The sequence below is a fragment of the Merops nubicus genome, unplaced genomic scaffold, assembly GCF_000691845.1.
Source record: "Merops nubicus isolate BGI_N331 unplaced genomic scaffold, ASM69184v1 scaffold36877, whole genome shotgun sequence".
NCBI classification, from domain to species: Eukaryota; Metazoa; Chordata; class Aves; order Coraciiformes; family Meropidae; genus Merops; species Merops nubicus.
Genome location: NW_008622945.1, coordinates 5,137 through 20,490, shown reverse-complemented (window position 1 = coordinate 20,490; position 15,354 = coordinate 5,137). Strand labels below are relative to the sequence as shown.

Sequence of the window (15,354 nt, the reverse complement as noted above, 5' to 3'; positions counted from 1 at the left end):
GGCAGCCCCAGCCCCCTGCCCCAGCACCCAGCACCCTGCCCCAGTACAGTGCTGGAGAACCCAGCACCCTGTCCCAGCACCTGGCACCCTGCACCCAGCACCTTGCCCCAGTACAGAGCTTGAGCACCCAGCACTCAGCCCCAGTACAGTGCTTGAGCTCCCAGGATCCTGCCCCAGCACCCAGCATCCTGCTCCAGTACCATGCTTGAGCACCCAGCACCCTGCCCTGGCACTCAGTAGTACCCTGTCTGCCCTAACACCCTATCCACCCCGGGTCCCAGCACCCTGCCTTAGCACTGAGCTGCCCCTCTACCCTCTGCACCCTCCTAGGCCCCCCCAAAAACCCCCACTCCCCTGGCACCCCTTGTGCTCTTAGCCAGCACCCTGCGTTGAGCTTCCCAACTGCATCGGGCCAGAACCAGCCCAACTTTTACCCCCTGGGGCTGGCTTGCCTGTGGCACAGCCTCAGCACCCATCCACCGGCTGCTTTGCACCCAGGATTTTGCACTGAGCTGGGAAACATCTTCATTTATGGGTCGATGGGGGGGATTTTTGTGAGTGCTCTCCAGTTGACCGAAAAAATTGAATTCTGAAGTTGTAGCTGGCTCCGTGCTGCTGTGGCTGAGGAAAGAGCTTTCTGAGCGTGGGGTGATGAATGGGGTGATGTGATGGAGGTGAGGGATTGGGCTCGGGCCTGGGTGCCTGTGGATTTTGGGTGCACACCTGGACAAAGAGCTCGTTTGTCTGGGGCGCGTGGGAACGCGCGGCTGGAGCCACTGGGACCGTTTTGCGGCCAGCTCGGGCGCACTCCTCACCAAAAACCCAGCACCCCGAGGAGCTCTGCCCCGCCAAACCTTCCCCTTCTGTTTTTTTTTTCTCTCTCTATGTCTCGGGGGGTTGTTTGCTCAACGGTGGGGTGCAGGCCGATGCCTCTAATTGCTCAGATAAAGTATTGCTGGCGAGGTCCCTGCGCGTGCCTGCGGCCGTGGGAGTAGTGGAGCTGTCAGCTGTGCCTGCACGTCCTGCTCCGCCAAGCCCTCTCGTGAGCCTTGAAAAAGACCCATCTTCCACCCTGCTTAGGGCTTGATTTATTAATTATCTGCAGTTAAAGGAAGGAAGAGATGGATATAAATACGCTTGTTTCAAAAGGAAGCGAGCGCTTGCATCAAAGGGTCTCGTGCTGGACGTAGCCTTGACTCTCTGAGAACTAGATTTTGAGTTTTTTTTCTTGTTATATTGATGCCAGAGTTGCAGAAAGACTTGAAGTTGAACACTCGGTGAGCTAAGGGCAAAAATAAAATATAAACCCCAGCTTTCTAGCAAGGAGAGAACCCCCACCCCGTGGATGACGACTGAGCAAAGCGGGGCTCCCCTTGCCTGGGAGCCGTGTTGGGTGTTGGGATGGGCTGGAGTCGTGTGCCATGGGGACACAGCCCAGAGCCAGGACCTAAATTAGTGCCTGACGTAATGCACCCCCCCCTCCCCAAAGATGTTTGCCGGGATCCTCTCCGCTTGTTAAATTAGGGATTGTATTAGAGGGAAGGAATGCGGCGGCTGCAGTGGGGGGAGCGGGGATGGTGCTCCCCAGGGGGGCTCAGCCCCACTGCCCCCCCAACCCGTGGATGTCTCTGGCTGTTGCCTTCCCTTTCCCCTTGGCTGTACGTGTTTAGTTCCTTTTAATCTTCCTGCATGTCAGCTCTTCCAGCCCTCTCATTATTTTTATGGCTCTTCTTTGAGCTCCTGCGAGTTGATGGGGGTCGGGTTTAGCAGGACAGGGTGGGACAGGACTCACTCCTCACCCTCGTGTGCCTCCTCAGTGCCCTCCTTCATCCAGCCTCTGCTGCTGCTCCGTCTCCAAATAATTTTGCAATTTTTCCACGTTGAAACCCTTTCCCTGCATTATTAACCTTTCCCTCTCCATCGTTCCTCTGTCCCTGCCAGTGTTAATCCCCCTTTTTTAACAACTCCCAGCTCTTTCCTTTGCAAAGCAGATTTTTTTTTTGCTGTGAGATTGAAGGAAATGTCTTAAAAATAAAGTTTCCTTACAGCTCAGAGATCCCCTATGAACTGCTCCTCTTGTGCATAGAGGGGGGAAGAAATTGGGGGCTGTGCCTTGGGCAGGGATTTGCCAGCTCCATCCTTTGGGAAAAACCTCCCACAGGCTTCATGATGCTGGAGGGCTGGGAAGGTGGATTTTTGTGGCCTGCCCAGGGTTTCACTGGAGTTTAGGACATCACTGTGAATATGCAGCAGACTGACCGTGCTCTGGTTGCAGGATGTTGGTAGAAAGCCTTCAACCCTTAGTAAGTAGGGTGGGAAAAAATCCCTTCTCTCCTCCCAGCAGTGAGGAGAGCTTGGAAAAGGGAAAATCTAGTTTTATGTTAGTATTTTTTGATGCTTGTCGGAGAAAACAGCCTCAGTAAATATCCCTTTGCCTTGGAGAGGGCTGGGGTGCACGGGGGACATGTGTTGGGGTGACATGCTCGGATTAGGAGGCCAGGAAAGTGTCTCCCCCCTAACCGAGAGGCTGCGGTGGGACTGTTTGGGAACAGGCAATTAAAATCCGTCACTAAAGCAGGCAGAGATTGGAAAAAGCCCAAGCAGCAGATAGAGATTCTGGTTACTCAAGTGAATTGCAGTGACCTGTTGGCTCCCCGGTTATTTATCACTCTGCTGGATTAAGCCACTTTGTTAATTGAGCTGCGCCGTGGGCTTGGCAGAGTTGTCTCTAAAAAATCAGCAGAAAAAAAACCTGCTGAGGTTTTAAGAGCAGTGGCATCTCTATGGGGTCTGTGCTGGGAACTCCTGGTGCTCACCCACGGGTTTTTAGGAATTTTGCCACTATTGACTTACAAACCAAAAAAAAGAAAATGAGGCTAAAAGTCACTGGGAGCAGAGGAAGGAAGGAAGTGAACGCAAGTTATTGTTGTTGTCAACTTAAAGCTGTTTTAAACAAAAAAAAAAACCCTTAGTTTTTGAAGTGAGCTTTGCAGGATAGACATTAAAGACAGGGATGTGTTTGGGAGATGCTCTGGATGGTGTCTGGGATAAAAGAATAGCTGCCAGAGGGAGGGGAAGGGGGGACAAATGGTGCCTGGCAGAGGAATGGCTTAAGACGGGTGACCTAAATGTGCACTGAGCAGCTTCAGAAAGTCCAGGGATGGAAGTTCTGCAATGGAAATGAAGATTTCTTTAGATTTTCAAGCAGCTGGGTTTGGAATTCTGATAGTCCTTCTGGACTGCGTTGCCCAGCCAAGGTGGGAGGGACAGCTCGAGGTGCTGCCTGCAGCGTGGTGGCATCCCAAGTTTACGCAGCCAGGGTGGGTGCACTGGGGATAAAGAAACATCAAAGCAAGTCCCCTCCCCTTGAGAGAGAGCAGCTGATAAGGGCAGGCAGTGATGACACCTTCTAAGGCCTTAGAGGGATTTGTAAATCACAAAAAAATAACCCTTGGGGGATTTGGGCAGCTGGTTGGCTCCTATTGTTGGCTGCTGCTCCTCCACTATCTTCTTTCCATCTCTTGGGAGAGGGTGGGATGTCACCTGAGGACTGGCACAGGAGGTGTCACACCCAAAGGTGTTTTGTTTTAGGTGAGGTAGCACATCAGAGCTCCCTCTTCTGCTGGTTTTAGCCTGCAAATGTGTCTGGGGCTCACTCAGGGGGCTGTTCACCATCCAGTGGACTCTGCCAGCACTGTCTTGGCAGTGACTCCATCTGTACTCTTTGCAAGATCAATTGGAAATATTCATGTGCTCCTGGTAAAGTCTCATTTTCTTAATGGACCCCTCCAAGAGTAATGAGTAAAACACCAAGAAAGTGCAGCATCATCCATTTCCCCAGCGCTGTGCTCGAGCTTTTGCAGTGCTGATAAATGTTCTGAGCTGCCCTGAGACTTGCTGGGCAAATTTTTTGCCTTGAAACTGGGATGAACTCTTTGAAAGAGCAATGCAGAGTCCTCGTCCCAGCCCATTTCTGTTGCAGACACAAGGCAGGAGGAGCCTGCAGTGCTGTTTTCCAGGTGACGTGCTCCTTTTCCTTTGGACTTCTCCAAGGAGACTTGGGTAGGGGCTCACTAGGTGGCCAAGTGTGAGAAATAATTGGAGGCTAATGAGAAGTAAATGAAGGGGGGGGCTTTGTAGCCACATTTTCCAAAAATACTGCTCTGAGCCATCAGTGCTTGGTGCCTGGAGTGTGGTGGGGGCATTTCTTCAGTCCCTGCTGCCAAGATGACAGCTGAGCATCTTTGTGTGTGAGATCTGTGGCTACTCATCTGGTCGAGATGGGAAGGATGTTATGCTTCAAAACCAGCGCCGGGTCACTCCTCAGTATTGCTTTTCAAGTACATGGCGTTCACTGGAGCTCTCTTGAGTGGCATTTAATGTGCCCGGAGGCTTCCGAGAAGCTGTTTGTGTTCCCTTTGAGGCGGGTGGTGAGTGCTTGTCTCAAATAACCTGATAAATGGTGGCGGCTGCCCAGGGCAGCTCGGGCTGCTGGGGTTTGGACTCCTCCGCTCTCACCCCGCTCCACATTGCCCTCAGAAACCTCATCCCGAAAGCACAAAAAAAGCTGAGCACAGAATTTCTCCTGCTCCAGATACAGGCACGGTTTTGGGGCGTTTTGAGGCAAAAGTGGTACCCTGGGTGCTGCCCAGCAGAGATGCTGCAGGTCCGGATGCTCCCACTTCAGCAGCATCTTCAAGGAGACCAGTGGAGCTATTAATGAACCCAGCATTTACATATTGCCACTTGATTAATATCTCTGCTAGTGACCTGGGCCAAATCCTTGTCCCCTGAGCTATTTAATGGTATTTCAGTGAAAATGTGCAAGTGCCTGTTAAGACAGATGCTCTCCACCCGTGCACATGGATCTGTGCGGGGCTGGCTCTTTACTTTACATCCAGCTCTTGACTCCAGGAAGCTTCTCTGTAGGCCCACACCAAATTAGAGGATCACGGCTCAAATAATGTCCCCTTTGTTAGCCTAAGTGGAATATTCAGCTGAACTGCCAATGACCAGAGGAATTCGGGGCGGGGGTAGGTAAAAGCCCAACCGAAGGCGGTCACGGCAATTCATATTTCTACCCAGAGTGGCGACGACTCTTTGGAAACCAAGGAGAAAAAAAAAAAAAGAGGAAATTTTTCAATTTTTCTTTAATTTTGAAAAAAATTCTTTCACTACATCTGCTTTGACTCGAAAGAGCCCGGCCGATGACACAGATCCCAGTCGGAGGGGGAAGAGCATGGAGCGGCGGCGTTCCCGCGAATACCAGAGCCCGGGTTTGTTGTACCACAGACAGGAAATTGTTGGGTTTGCTGCTCCCACCCAGCCCAAATCAGTAGTTTCCTCTTCCAGCTCCTTCAGGTTTCGATTTGATGCAAGGCGAGCAGGGAAGCCAGTGTGAGGAGCCACGTTCCCCTCGCTCACGTCACTCCTGGGGAGCTAAAACGATCGAAATCATCACATTCATACACTTCCCTCTTTTTTTTTTTTTCAGTTTCTTTTTTTCCCCTGTAGCCTTCCTTTCCTTTTCCCCACCCTTCCCCATCATGGCTTGCTTTTTAGCCAGGCATCTGGCCGAGACTCTCTCTCGACCGTATAAAAACCCAAACAAATTGTGCTCAAAAATAGGTTAATATTTCTCTATAGAAGCCAAATGCCTCCAGGTCTTCCTGGGCAGGGATTTCTGAACCTTCTTTCATGTGCAGTGGCTGCTTTCACAGCAGGCACCGTCCTTCTCTAGGTACTGGGGTAAAATCATGCCCCACCTCTGATTTTTGGTTAGAAAAATGATATTTGGTAGTTATCTGTCTGCAGCTTGCAGAGCGCTGTGGGTTTATGAGCAACTTCTTGCAACTATGGGACATCATAAAAACCAAGCCAGGAATCTGCATTTTAACCCTTGGTCTCTGATGATGGTGGGGAGGAGGGGGAAAGGATTGTGGCAAACAGTGAAATTGTGGATGTGAGGAGTGTTTGCTGAGTTGGGAAAGAGAAGAGGGTGTATTTGCACTGCAAACTTCAGTTGTTTCAACATCACGGCTGATACCGCCACTGGGAGCTCCTATTTTGGGTGTTTAGGGGATTTCTTTTCTTCTTTTTTGGGTTGTGGTTTTCCTTCTAGACAAGGGGAAGGAAGGAGATTGACAGCACTCGTGGAGCTTGTGGCACACCAACTTCAGCCCAGCATCCAACCCTGGATGTGCTTGGGGGAAAAAGTCTCATAGTGTTAAAGTATCTTAAAGAGAATTCGTTTCTCCATTCTCATTCTGAAACTTGAATGAACTGGTAGCTTAGAAAGGGGCTGAGAAACAAAACTGAGGTAAACTTCTCATCTGGTGGTATTCAGTTCTGAATGTTCTTGGTAGCTTTCAGGTTTTTTCGGGTGTTACAAATTGGAAAAATACAGAGAACCCCAAATTGCTGCTGGACGGAGAAATAATGTGTTTGAGCAGAGTGGCAGCAACTTGGTTTTCTTCTCCAGGTTTCCTTTAGGCATATTGCTCTCGTTGTCCATGCTGGAGCTTCTATTAAGTAGAACTGGTAGGGAAGGAGAAGAAAAGTGCCCAGCAAACCAGAGGAGAGCTTTATTGTTTTTGGAGAACTGTGCTCCTCAGGTTTTCTTCTGCTCACCCGTTTTCCAGCAAGGCTGCAGCAGCTCTGGATGCAGCTTGCACTCAGGGGTCATTCAAATGTCATGGAATCATGGCATCATTTGGGTTGGAAAAGATTGTTGAAGTCACCAAGTCCAACTGTTCCCCCAGCACTGCCAGGTCCCCACTGCCCCGTGTCCCTCAGCACCACATCTCCACAGCTTGGAAACCCCTCCGGGGGTGGGGACTCCACCACTGCCCTAGGCAGCCTGACACAGCCCTGGGCAACCCTCAAGGGGAAGAAATTGTTCCTCAGGTCCAACCTCAACCTCCCCTGGGGCAACTTGAGGCTGTTTCCTCTTCTCCTGTTGCTTGTTCCTTTGGAGCAGAGCCCGACCCCCCCCTGGCTCCAGGCTCCTGTCAGGAGCTGTGCAGAGCCAGAAGGTCTCCCCTGAGCCTCCTTTGCTCCAGGCTCAGCACCCCCAGCTCCCTCAGCTGTTCCTCCCCACACTTGGGCTCTAGACCCTTCCCCAGCAGCTTCGTTGCCCTTCTCTGGCCACGCTCCAGCCCCTCAAGGTCCTTCTTGGAGTGAGGGGCCCAAAACTGAATCCAGGATTTGAGGTGTGGCCTCCTCAGTGCTGAGTCCAGGGGGTGATCCCTGCCCTAGTTTTGCTGGCCACACTAGTGCTGATCCAAGCCAGGGTGCTTGTGGCCTTCTTGTCATGTCCATGAGCCAGGATTGGTCCCTCTGCAGACCCAGTGAGATCATGGAGACCTCTATTTTTTGGTAAAATGTGGCTGAATTTGGAGAACAGGCTGAGAGCAGCATTGGGAGGGGGTAAGCACACAGGCACCAGCAGTTGCATAGACCTTCCCCTTTACAATCTCAGCTGCTTTCTAGCTTGCAAAACAACTAGACAGCACCCACAAATTCATCTTGCCAATTATTACATTTAAAATCTCCTACCAGCCAATGATAAGTGTTTGTTTGGTGGTTGTTTTCTTTTTTTTTTCCCCCTCTTCCCTGCAGACAAATGTACTTTTGGGGGAGTTAATTGCCCAAACTCCCAAATTCAATTAGAAAGTCTAGGTTTTATCAAATTGCCTGGGAAGAGCTATATGGCTGTCCTGCTGAGCTTCCCTTCCTTGCTGATGATACACAGAGCTTTGCTTGACACGACGTGCAGCTTGAGAGCCATCTGCAGCAGTACCACCCTACATCCTGCCCTACAGCTTTTGTGCCTCAGCTTGGTTGGGTGGTGGGTGAGGTGGACCCAAGCTCAAGGTTAGAGGTCTTAAAGCCTTTGGGAGGTGTGTGGTGTGCAGCAATGAGCTCAGGCTAACATGCAGAAATACATAAGAAATATGGTGGGGCTTCATCCCCTTCCCGTGTCTCTGCAGAGGACCTGGGGCACAGTCTGGCTTCACCCCAGATCTTGCTTTGCCACGGGGGCTCATCCCAAAACGTGTGCCAGGGAGGGCTGGTGGCACGTGAAGCACTTTTCGATGCTGGGGGGGAACGAGGCTCCTTTGCCTTATGCTCTACCTGGGTGTAAATGCTTTGAATGAAACCTGGAGGGTTTGGGGTCCCTCTCCCAAAGACCAAGATCCCATCTGGTCTGCAGGAGAGACAGGTGTTGGCTCACTGGTGTCTGCAAATCTCACCTTCAGTGGAGCTAAGCTTTTATCAGAGAGTAACTGTCATTAAGGCATGCTTCAGGGAACTGCCTGCTGAGAATTAACCTTCAGATGAGAGACTGGGAATTAGAATCATAGAATGGTTTGGGTTGGGAGGGACCTTTCAAGGTCATCTAGTCCTGCCCTGAGCAGGGACATCTGCAGCTAGAGCAGGTTGCTCAGAGCCCTGGCCAACCTCACCTGGAATGGTTCCAGGGATGGGGCAGTGACCACCTCTCTGGGCAGCCTGGGCCAGGGGCTCACCACCCTCAGCAGCCAAAATTTCTTCCTTCTCTCCAGTCTGAATCTCTGTCACTTAGTTTCAAACCATGCCCCCTTGTCCTGTCCCAACAGATCCTGATAAAAAGTCCCTCCCCAGCTTTCTTCCAGGCCCCTTGAAGCCCTGGCAGCCCCCAGCAGGTCTCCCCAGCTGGCGCCTTCTCCTCTCAGGCTGCCCCAGCCCAACTCTCTCCTGCTGGGCTCCCAGCAGAGGGGTTCCCCCCTCGGGGCATTGCTGGGGCTCCTCTGGCCCCGCTCCAACAGGTCCCTGGCTCTGCTGTGCTGAGGACTCCAGAGCTGACCCAGCACCGCAGGGGGGTCTCCCCAGAGCTGGCAGAGGGGCAGGATCCCCTCCCTGCCCTGGTGGCTACAATTCAGGTTGCCCTTTCGGTCCTCACCTGCCACCTGCATCCCTGCTGCCAAGCATCCTCTGGCTCCGTTATGGGCTGTGATGTCTTTTTGGCAGGGATCAGGTTCTTTATGCCTTGTACATTTACTGGGCATGAGTCAGGAGTGCAGACTGCTGGCACCCACACCCTGGGACACTTTTTTTTTGGGGAAGGAAGGGAAGTGTGATCTGTGGCTGGAGGGTGAGGGAGTGCCCGGGCTGGTAGTCAAGGCAGCCAAGTGCTCCCTGGAGAAGCAGTTTTCCTTCCTTCCTTCCTCTGCTGCTGCATTTCTGTCTGATGCTTCCTATTTTGTGCTGGATGAATCATGGAAACCACGCTCCTTAATTGAGTTTTCTGCCATTTCTCCTGATTCCATGGGAGGCAGGGAGCAGCCACTGAAAGCCTCCTCTGGAGGGGTGCTAGATGAGTTGGGGAAAACACACAGCAAAATCAGACTGTAGATCCTGGGTTTATTAAAAAAAGTCTTAAAAACCCCATAATCCACCCTTGTTTTCCTTTATTCCCTCCCGTGGGTAAATGAGCAATTCCAACTGCTCTGGGATATTGGTGCAGGGATTTCAACCAAGACTGCCCAGGGTGTGCAAAGACCTTCCTGAGCTGATCAGTGCTTGTTAGGGTGTTGTGGAGCCAGAGTGGCCCCAGCTTGTGGTTCCTCTGGAGAGTTTCTTGGCATCTCAGCTGGTGTCCTCATTGCTGCAAAGCTGTTCTCCCTGCTCAGGGGTTCTAAGCAGGTATGGCCACACATTGCAGGTCAGCAGCTCAGAGAAACCCAGAGGCGTCCTGCTGCAAGAGGTGCTGGCAAATAAAATGGATTTTATTATGTAGGCTGCCCAGGGCAGTGGTGGAGTTCCCACCCCTGGAGGGGTTTCCAAGCTGTGGAGATGTGGTGTGGGGCAGTGGGGACCTGGCAGTGCTGGGGGAACAGTTGGACTCAAAGATCTTAAAGGTCTCTTCCAACCAGAAGAATTCTATGATTCTAAATTTAAAGGGAGTGTTTCAGAAGGTACATGACATCCATTCAGGGCAAAGGTGCCTGTTGGTGTGGCCAGAGTGAGACAAATCATTTCAGCCCCAGCAGGAGGAGATCTTTGTGTTCCTGTACTTGCAGTGCAAGTAGTAGATAGTGCTGTGGCATCTTAATGAATTAAATTTCCAAGTGCTAGCTGAGTAATCCTATTAACACTGAAAAGAGCTTCCTTCCTACCATTTACTTTAGGAAAAAAAGCAACTTTCAGGCTTGTTGGGATTTGCTCTTCTCCCTGAAGAGTGTGTGTGTTCCTGGCTCCAGCAGAGATGCCCAAAGGTTTGGTGTCCTCCAGGTCTGAGCGTGGAGGAGCAAAGCCCTATGCTGCCAGGAGCAGCCTTTTGGGGCGTTTGGGTTTGATGGATCAGGCTTTGGCTTTTGCAGAGATGCTCATTGATGGTGTGGCCTTGTCAAGTGTCCCTGCTCCACATGTAGGTTATGAGACAGTGATTTAGAAACCATGCAGTAGAATTTCACAGGGGCTTGTGCTGTGGCTCATTGGTGGGCTCCTCGGGGGAAGAGGGTGGTTTTGAGCAACAAAAAGATTGACTGTTGCATTTGGGACAAGAGGAAATGGCCTCGAGTTGTGGCAGGGGAAGTTTAGATTAAATATTAGGAAAAATTTCTTCCCGAAAGGCTTGTCAACCCCTGGAAGAGGCTGCCCAAGGCAGTGGTGGAGTCCCCACCCCTGGAGGGGTTTCCAAGCCGTGGAGATGTGGTGTGAGGGACACGGGGCAGTGGGGACCTGGCAGTGCTGGGGACGTGGTTGGACTTAATGATCTTGAAGGTCTCTTCCAACCTAAAGAATTCTATGATTTTTTGGGGTTTATTACCTCTTTGGTGCTTCAGTTCCCATCCCTGCCCCATTGAGACATGGGCTTGCCCTTGTCAACCTCCCTTCTAAACCAGCTAAAAGGACACTTGATTTTCCAGCACCTTGCCTCATGAGCAGAAGACGCTCCATAAATTTCTGAGCAAGGGCACATTGAACATCTGCCTTCAGCATTGCATCCTGATGGGCTCAGTGTCCTCCACGGGCTTGGCTGGGTTTTTTTTCCTCCTTTTTTCATTGCTTTTGAATAGCTCTCTGCAGCTCCATGGCATGCTTTGACGTCAGGAGTTCACAGCAGTGAACCACACATGTCCTCTGGCACGTTGGGATGAGAGGGGAGGTCTCCTGTGCTTGGGAGTCACAGCATTGGGAACAAGGCTGCTTTTGTCCATAGTTCTTATATTGTTTTTAATGAGTCAAAGTATTTTTCATGCAAGAAATGTTCTTAAGTTTAAGTTCCAGCACAGGCTCACCCTGTTCTGGACACCTCTGTGGGTGGGTGTAGGTGTTCTCCTGAACCTTTGTTCTCCTGAGGTGGGATAAAACAGTGGGGATAGTTGCTTGTAGTGGTGGCTACAGGAGAATTTGAGGTACCACTTTGCATTCACCAGCAGATAAAAGCCCTTCTGCAGGTGGTTGCTGCAGAGTGGCTGCTGTACACTGGATTTTTCATAGCCTGTGTCAAAATACATACGGGGCAATTAACCCCCCCCTATTAATTCTCATTAGCACCAGGAGCATCAGATGGTCCTGGCTGCAGTTTTATGCCAGCAGTCTGCCAATGATTTCATAGACTGGTTACCTCTGTGTTTCAACATAGAGTTTTTCAAGTGTCACAACCAGAGGCTGGAAGGATTTTTGTTCCATTTTGAGCTTTGCTCTGCAATTAAATCCTCATTGTGGGGTGGAGGGGAGTCTAACGTGTACCATACCCCCAAAGACCCAAATGCACACTAAAGAACGAGATTCTGCCCCAAGACAGCACCCACGTCACCCAGCAAAACACACTAGCATTTCTGTTGGACTCAAGATAAATGAAAACAGCTCTGGTTTTCATTTTTTTTTTCCCCCCCATAATTGTCCTGGAAGGAGTGGCTTTGGCATGTTTAAAGGAATCTGGGTTTGAAGAGGTCAGTGTGAGTAGTGAGGAGGCTGGGTCCCATCCCTCCCTGCCCTGAGCTGTGTGGTCAGCTGTATAGATATGCACACACAGAGGGGTATTTATATGAATATAATTAAAATATTTATATATTTATATTTTCTGAGTGTATCTATGAGCACACACCTATGTGTGTGTTTATATATTTATATTTTATATATAAAATAAATATAAATGTATATTTATAAACCCAAATCTGGCTTGGTTCTCTTTTTACCCTATTTTTAACCATACCAACGTTAGCCCAAAATGATCTGGTCACCTCCTTGCTGGCATTGTAGGGTCACAGAGCATCCTGGGCACACCTATCTCCTCAGATCCCAAGAAGAATCCCTTGGGAAGACCTTTCAAAAGCCAGTGATGACCTCGTAGCCATCCCCAGCAAACCATGAGGGTCTGGATCTGAGCCACTGAGATGCAGAAGCTGATCCCTGCACCAGCGTCTGCAGGTGGGGGAAGGAAACTCAGTGATATTTAATAGCTGTATCAGTAGTTTTGGAGTAATAAATAATATTAATGACCATATTAATGGCCACGAGAGCAGGCACTGGCTGGAACAGGACCTTCAGCAGCACTCTTGGCTGTAAAATGCTTCTTTATTCTTCCCCAGTGCCTCTGTCCTCTTCCATGTGCCAGATAAGCCATTTTTTTTTGGTATTTCTGAAAGTTTTGAGAACATTGGCAGTATTCCCTGGTTGGTTTTTTTTTAGTGATGTGAAGATAACACCTTCAGGCCTCAGTGATACCCTCTGCTCAATAATACTTGGGCAAAGGAAAACCTACCAGAGCAACCACATGAGGTTATGTGCAGTGATTTTGGGGGGGTTTGGTTTTATTTTTTTTTTTTTATCTCTTTTTTTAACTTGCAATCTTAAATTCCTCTCTTTTTAAAATATTTCTTCCTGCCTTTCCATGCTGTGCATCCCGAGGGGACAGGAGATTGGAGGGGAGATGCATCCCCTCCTGATGAGCTCGCCCAGAGTCTCTCCCCACCTATTTATTGCTGGAATTTTCTGTTCCTTTGAAGGATTTTTTCTCCCCCAGCAGCTTCCCAAGAGGGCTGTGTAACCAGCCAACACTCAGCCTCTGGCCTGGACAGCCCGTGGCTGCTCCTTGGGGCTTGCAAGTGCTGAATTAATCCATTATCAGCAGGTATTTGAGCTTAAAGGTACTTTTAAACCCCCAGCTGCCTCTCGAGCTCTCTGCTGCCTGCAGGCAGGGGTTTAAACATTCTGTCCACATCTGTATTTTTTAATATCAAATATATATTGCATATTAATTTTAAGAAATGCAACCCACTGGATTGTTTTTTTTTTTCCTTCCATCCTTTTAAAAACCCTCGAACAGTTTCAGCCCCTCTGCACCAAACTCCTTGAAAAGCTGGAAGGTTTTGGGTTTTTCTCAGTGAGTAACTAAGTACAAAAAGGACTTTTTGAAAGAGGAAATGTCTGGCTTGTGAGCTGGTTTCAGTCCTTGCATCATATCTTAGATACCTAGTATTTTTATATATATCTCTGTGTGTGTATACATAAGTGGGTGTATATATGATGTGTAGATATAGATAATATATGTATATATTTTATGTTTGTATATGTTATATGTGCATATATTTTATATATGTGTATACCTATGATGTAAGTGTGTTTATATGCATAATATAAAAGTATTTGAGTGATAAAATAATATCAAAGCTCTGGGTGACCCTGCTTTAGCAACTTGAACAAGATGATCTCCAGAGGTCCCTTCCAACCCTCACCATTCAGGGCTTCTGTGATAAGATATTTATTTTTATATATATTTGGAGCAACCTGAGGTGTTGTGTGGGTGATGAGAAGGTGGTTTGCTATCTCAACTTCCCAAGCAAAGAGACCAGAGCAGGAATAATTGTGGATAAAGTCACCCTTGGTGCACACTAACTGCTGTGCAGGATCCAGGACTGGAGGGAGCTGCTTGGACTGATTCTGCTCCTCTGGAAAAACGACCAGTGTGATGGATGGGCTTTGATTCTGCCCTGTTTTGTGCCAGAGGAGGATGCTCCTTCCATAGTGCTCCCCTGGGAGGACTGAAGCCTTCAATCCATTGCTCTAAAAGCCATCACTTGTAATTAGGAAATGAACCAAAGCCTCTGTTTTGGCTGCATCCACCACCCCTCCTAAGGTGACAAGTGTTGCAGGGAAACCAGCTTTAGCTGCAGACCTCTGGTTCAAAAATGAAATCCAAAAGTGATGCAAAAAAGACAGGCTAGCAGAAATTCCCTACAAACCTCCTCAAGTTTATGCGGGAGCTTTTTACTCATCTCCCTCCAGTATTAAGGTGAAGGAGGCGTTCGTAGGCTCTTGCCTGTCCTATGGATTTAATCAGGGATTAAAAAAGGGATGTGGTGATACCCCATGGGAGCCTTTCCCAGAGGTGGAAACCACCACTGCTGGAGCTGCTTGCTCTCCAAATATCAGTCCAGTGGGGTTTAACTGTGTGCTGGGCAAGGGTGGGGGAGAAAAAAAGAGATTTATTTGCTTGTATCAGGACTCTATTGTCCTGAGCAGTGCACAGAAGGTAGAGCCCATCTGCAACAGGGGATATCCCAAAATAACAAAGCAAATACAGTGTTTATGTAACGCTGGAGACTTGTATACTATTGCTAGTAAGTCATAAGCTTGCAGAGAGAGCCTGCCAAGTGCTGGTAATGCTTCTGAAGAAAAGAGGCTCAATAGCTGCTGCAGGAGCAGAGCAGAGAAGGGACTTTGAAAATCCATGGATCAGCAAAGGGAAAGCATTTGGAGCAGCCGGCTCCTGGGATAAACTTCCCCAAAATTCAGCTTCATTGCTTGAATGGGAATTGTGTGTGTGTATCTGGGGAAGAGCAAGGCCAGAATTAAAATGTACTCTGTGTGCCTCTCAGTTAAGAGTTGTTATTTTCTGCTGCTTGAATTCTAGATGTGAATTTAGAGGTAGCTTGCAGGAATTAAAATCTGCAATTGTAATTATGCTGGACAAGCTGGCGTGATGGGACTGGAAAGCTGTTTGAGGTGTAAAACACTTTATTGAGCAGCCCTGCATCTCTTCTCAAAATGTTCTGTCCTCACAGAGGTCTCTGCAGCCATCCAGGGGATTTAAGATGCCTCTTGCACTTGCAGGACCCTCTGAACAGCTTCTCCAGGTGAGCAGCACGCTTGCTCCGTGGGCTTTGCTGGATAAAGTGTCCTCAGCATCACCCACGCCACGTCTCTGCCTCTTGGCCTGGCTTTGGGAGGAAGATGTAAAAACCAAGTTCTTCCTCAAAAAAATAGGAAAAGAGAACACTCCAGCTGGGTCCCCCATCCCTCTGGGGGTGCCGGGAGGGTTCGGTCCAGCCGTGCCATATGCAGGGATCAGCCCAATTTACA

At 49.3% G+C, this 15,354-nt stretch overlaps 1 protein-coding gene across 1 annotated transcript in view; it reads left to right on the top strand.

The window, feature by feature from the left end:
* Positions 1–15,354, top strand: part of LOC103777399 (fermitin family homolog 2-like) — a gene marked incomplete at its 3' end in the record, with an annotated part of 19,180 nt that overhangs the window by 563 nt on the left and 3,263 nt on the right. The window lies entirely within an intron of this gene.